Source organism: Narcine bancroftii, chromosome 14 (genome assembly GCF_036971445.1).
Source record: "Narcine bancroftii isolate sNarBan1 chromosome 14, sNarBan1.hap1, whole genome shotgun sequence".
NCBI lineage: Eukaryota > Metazoa > Chordata > Chondrichthyes > Torpediniformes > Narcinidae > Narcine > Narcine bancroftii.
The window spans coordinates 50,157,332-50,163,316 of NC_091482.1; the positions used below are offsets into that span (position 1 = coordinate 50,157,332).

The 5,985-nt window shown below is 41.3% G+C and overlaps 1 long non-coding RNA gene across 1 annotated transcript; it reads right to left on the reverse strand.

Annotated features, from left to right (window-relative positions):
- Positions 1-576: 576 nt before the first annotated feature.
- LOC138750023 (uncharacterized) lies at positions 577-5,151 on the reverse strand. Its single transcript, XR_011349021.1, has 2 exons — positions 4,604-5,151; positions 577-2,577 (listed from the first exon to the last, which is right to left on the reverse strand). It is a non-coding gene; the product is annotated as an uncharacterized lncRNA (long non-coding RNA).
- Positions 5,152-5,985: the final 834 nt, after the last annotated feature.

A 5,985-nucleotide genomic window follows, 5' to 3' on the forward strand; every position in this document is an offset into this window, starting at 1 on the left:
TGGAAAAACTAGTGTTATGGTGCGAGAATAACAACCTGAGTCTCGACGTTGAGGTGATCGTGGACTTCAGGAGGACCGGGCACAACCACACTCCACTACACATCAATAGTGAAGAGAGTGGAGAGAACCAAGTGGTCTATCATGGCCTAATAGCATCTCCTCACTTGTCAGGAAGGTGCAATAGTGACTATGTTTTCTGAGAAGACTGAAGCGGGCAAGGCTACCATCCACCATTATGTCAGCCTTCTACAGGAGCTCCATCAAGAGCATCCTGGCCGGCTGCATCACGGTGTGATACGGTTGCTGCAGAGAAATAGATCGGAGGTCAACCCACAGGATCATAAGAATGGCAGAGAGGATCACTGGGGTGTCCCTCCCCATCCCCACTGCCCCACTATTGTTGCCTGAAGAGGGCGGGCAAAGTCATTACACACTTCCTCTTTCAGCTGCTCCCATTCTGGAAGAGATACTGGAGGATCAGAGCCAACATCACCAGGCTGAGAAACAGCTTTTTCCCACGGGCAGTGAGAATGGTGAACGACCAAAGGAACTGCTCACACTAACCCTCCAAGACTCTCATATTCATGAAGCAATATTTATTTATCTATTTGTGTACATGAATACTAGCCCTGCACACATATTATTTGTCTGTATGTGTGTTGTGTCTGGTTGTGTGTCTGCATGTTTTGCACCAAGGATTGGAGAACGCTGTTTTGTTGTGTTGTACTTGTGCAATCAGATGATAATAAACTTGACCCGAAATTACCAGAATGCATCATGGGTTAGAAAACAAAACAATAAATATAAAAGAACAGATAATAAGTATTCAAACTTGCAATTACTTTAAAAAAGCGATGCTTCAATGTTGCAGATAGATCTTTTGGTAGTTTATCATTAGGGAAGTTCAAGAGATTTAAAAGACCTGATAGTTGTTGGAAAATAAATGTTTTGAACTTAGTGCTGCTGGATTTCAGGCTCCTATATCTTCTTCCTGAAAGACTGTAGATCTTTTATGATGTGGGAATTCTGGTATTTCTCAATTGTCAAAGAGCTGCTTCAGAATCACAGAGTAGGTGCTGTCCATCCAAAGGCCCAGTGGACATAGAGGGCCACGATCATTACTCAACCACAATTCCGAGAGGAAGGGTGCCATAAATCGACATTACACTCACTTTTATTGGCCTCACAGAAGACAATGACTATCAATTAAGAGGATCTGTGAATATCTTTATCAAACTGTTTTGCTTGGAAGTTTATTTCAGCGGATTGATGGTCCTCAGTGCAGACCAGTGTCAAGCAAGATTTCACCCTCAGCCTGTTTCATATTCTAACTGAATGAGTCAGGATGAAGATGTTTATCTTGCATTCACTCCTGAAGTTATTGGTTCTATGAATTTTGAGGATCAGAACTTATGAGTCATGAGTCTGTTGATTTGAGCAGCAAGTCAGTGCCAAATATTGCTCTAAATTACATTTCAAAAAAATAAATAAATAGGAGAAAGTCTGTGATTCATTGTCCATTCAGGAATCTGATGGTGGAGGGGAAGAAGCTGTCCTTGTGCTATCTTCAGGCCCCTGTACTTCCTTCCTGATGATAGCAGAGTGAAGAGGGCATGGCCTGGGTGGTGAACGATAGAGGCTGCTTTCTTAAGACACCACCTCTTGTGGATATCCTCGATGGAGGGAAGACTGGTGCATGTGATGCCACTGGCCGAGTTAATAACTCCCCGGAGATTTTTCCTGTCCTGCTCTGTGACACTTCCATCCCCGACAGAATGCTTTCCATGGTACACCTGCAGAAATTTTCAAGAGCCTTTGGTGACGTACCAAATCTCATCAAACTCCTCACAAAACATAGCCACTGGAATTTAAATTTAACACTCCCTTGATGAGGACTGGCTCGTGTTCTCTTGCTTTTTACCTGAAGTGGACAATCAGTGTGTAAGATGCCTTCTTCCACACCACTCTTATCAAATAGCATTATCTCAAAGATCTCTATTAAATTATTCCATAGCCTTGGCCTCTCTGGAGAAAGGATTCTCAGTTCATTTCTTTTTTTGGAAAGGTCAAACATCGTCTTAGTTTGTTTATCGTAAATTTCTCCTCTTCCATATTACAGGTATATGCTTCTTACGATAGGCACTGGATGGAAGCTAAGAACGAAGATGTGTACTGCGTTTTCCACACATTACAGAGATACCACAGCATGCAGAATTTCAGAAAGTGTTTTCACATGTCTGTCTTAATATCAGCTGGTAAACCATGGAATGTACTGAAGAAGTTCAGGCCCTGGGACATTTACTTAATAATCAGTCTATATTTCAAATAAAATAATTGAATAAAATCCCCTTAACTCAATATTTTCAACCGAATGGTAAATGATAATTTGCAGATATTGTGCCTGTAAGGACTTGAGTCTTCCAGCATTTTTTATCTCCATAACATCTCTGATGTTTGCAAATTACTGCAGTTTGGTGAAGTTGTAGAACCGCTGCAACCATGTCTGCCTGTCCCGCATCGGACTTATCAGCCACAAACGAGCCTGCAGCTGACGTGGACATTTACCCCTCCATAAATCTTCGTCCGCGAAGCCAAGTCAAAGAGAGAGAGAAGAGAGAGAATGGATGAGAATGAGAGGTGAGTTTATTGACATGTACATAAGTACAATGTAAAGAGTTCCTGAAATTCTTGCTTGTTGCAGCTACGCAAGTATGTAAAATACTCTAGCAAATATAACTATAAATGAAATGACTGCCCAAGAGGGAAAAAAAATCAAATATAAAAGAGAGATGAATATTCACACTTGGCAGTTGTGGTGGAACCACTGTCTAATACAGATGTATTGTATGGGCTGGCCTGCCCCTGAACCTGTGATTTCTCCCCTCAAAATTCCCATTAAAGCAGTTACGCTCAAACCCCTCCCTCAGTACCTGCCTTGGAACCGGTTTACGGTGATTAAAGCCTATTAATCACGACTTCTAGCCTGTCGTGAATTATTGATAGCGTATCAGCAGTTAATGAAAAAGATGTTACGAAAGTGCAGATTGACGGTCCTGGTGTTGTTCGATGAAGGGATCAGATCCAAAAGATTGATTATACTGTATAACCTTGCCTCCTACGAATGCTGTGGGACCTGCTGAGTTTCCCCAGCCCTTTGGTAAATTATCTTCTGTCTGTGATAAGACTTAAAAGTTTTGCACTAATGTCAAAATACATGATCAATTTCCTCATATCATCTAACGAATTTCAGTTTCCCGGTGCAGTAATTCACGATCTTCCAATGAGAGCCTGAAGTACAATCTCTTCATGATGTTAGTGCAACTGAAGCATAAAACTGGTTCACTCCTCACACTAATGCTGAAAAGTTGCCAAAGCAATTCATGTACTAACAAAATTTATTAAGAACCATAGAATTTACAGGCCCTTTAGCCCTTCTAATCTGTGCTGAAATATTATTCTGCACCATCCCACTGACCTGCTCCTAGTCCATAGCCCTCCAAACCCTCCCATCCATGTACATGTCCAAATTTTTAAATAAAAGTTAAAATTGAGCCCGCATTCCCCATTTCGGCTAGCAGCTTGTCTACACTCTCACCACTCTCTGGATGAAGTTCCCCCTCATGTTCTCCCTAAACTTTTCCCCTTCACCCTTAGCCCATGCCCTTTCATTTGTATTTCACTTAGTCTCAGTGGACAAAGCCTACTTGCATTGACTCTACCTATAATTTTGCACACCTCCATCAAATCTCTTCTCATTCTTCTGCACTCCACAGAATAAAGTCCTAACCTGTTTAACCTTCCCCTGTAACTCATTTCCCAAAGTCCTAGTAAATCTTCTCTGCGCTCTTGCTCTCCTGTAGTTAGGTGACCAAACCTGCACTCGACGCTCCAAATATGGGCTCACCTTAACATCTGCAATGTTAACTTGATTTTTTAAAAATCTGCTGATGTTCCTGCTAACCTGTTGAGTATCCCCAGCCTCCTGTTTCTATTTTAGATTGCAGGCATCTGCTATTCTTTTACCTCTGTCTGGCTACACTGGACAAGAAAATACATCTCATCTCAAAAGCTTCACTGCCTCACAGATAAGACATTTCCTATTCCCTTTGCAACCACTTTACAGAAATTGTTCAAAATGTAATCTGCTTCTTCCCCCCCACCAAACCTATACCTCATTTATTTTACAACCCACTCTCCTAAGATGCTTTTGATTAATTTATCAGTGCTTTACAAATCCTCTGTACCTTTCTTCCTGGTCAGAATTTCCTTGTGGATAGCTGCCATGCTTACAATGGCAGCACAGCAGCTTCCTCTGGTAGGGATGTGTAATTTCCATTGAATCTGGCAACAGTGTACACCCTTGGTCAAATCCCCAGAGAGTAGAGTCTGAGCAAGTGATCATTCATCACTGTCTGAACCTTAGAGTAACTGCCTAATTCTAACTGCAGCATCTTATTTTAGCTTTCAGGCTGGCTCCAATTTGCTGTTCTCGCCTCAGAACAAAAGCACCCCGAACCCCACAAGAGAGTTTCAACCCAGATACCGCAAAGCCAAAGTAAAGAATATTTGCTTAAGATTGGCGGACGGTTAGCACCACACTTACAGCGCCAGCGACCCAGGTTCAAATCCGCCGCTGTCTGTAATGTGTACCTTCTCCCCATGTCCGTGTGGGTTTCCTCTGGGTCTCTGGTTTCCTTCCATGTTCCAAAAGACATGCAGGATTAGTAGGTCAATTGGTCACATTGGTGCATTCTAGTGGCGCGGGATTGTGGATCGGAGAGGGCTGCTACTGGGCAGTACCTCTCAATTAAAAAGTATAAATTTAAAATAACAATATAGCATTGGCTTGTTTTTTTGCCGTGAATTAAGATCAGAAACAGAGTAGATGAAGCCATTGCTCAAAAATTGCGAAGCATTCTGATGGTTGCCTGCAGTTCACATCAGAGATGAGCTACCTTTGATCAGAGATAACTATCTTGGAAAACTATATTCTGCAAAATAAATGAGAAAAAACTTAATACAAATGAAACAAAATTAGATAAAAAGACATCCGTGATTGATGGTGGCATGGAGGAGGACGACCACGACGTACAAAAAGGCATCAATAAAAATGCACCGTGGTCATATAATTGGCAAATGAATTGCTGGAGATAAATGTAATAGGACTTAATTGCTTTTTGGCAAGAGAAATAAGAAAAGAAAATAAGGACTGAAATAAGATAAAGGGGAAAAAAATGCTCTACATATATGTATGTGTTTTAAAGAAATGATACAGATTAATAGGACCTTTAGAGAGAAAAAAGTTAACCAAACATTATTTCGGAGGAATGGAACTTAAAAACAAACTGCTAAACTTGCTTCGAGCCTTGTGTAGACCATCTTTGAAGTGAACAGCTCTTAATGTCACATTCCAAATTAGATACAGAGGCCAAGAATAAGGTTTAATTGGAACGATTCAAGAAATGCAATGTTGTCAGGAAAGGAGTTATGAGGTCATTATTCGCTGGGGAGATGACAAAATAAAGGTCTTTTAAATCTTGGTGGGGGGGTTTCGATGGAGAGGTCGAGGGCGTTTCCAGGAGTGCGGAAAATCAAAATCAAAGCATTTGGGCATGACATTGACCGAGAAATTCAAGATGGAATTTGGAAGAAATCCAAAAATTGCCGCGACAAGAAACAATCGAGGCGGAGACTTTTGCCACAGCTAAGGAGAGACTATGGGAAAAGGGAGCAATTAGTTATATTGGTGAAAAAGAAGGAGGAAATGAGCAAAACACAAACTTCAGCATGGACCTTTGGGAGAATAGCTCCTTGTTTCTATGCAGTTCTCTCAGGGGTGCCGTGCAAAGTTCCTGGCGAGGCAATGTTTGCCTTATAGCAGACAATCGTTGAAGCACATTAAACATATTATATTTTTCATGCCATTATTACAATATGACAATAAAAGGACCCTTTGAATTCCATGGAAGTCTGTGTACATTATAA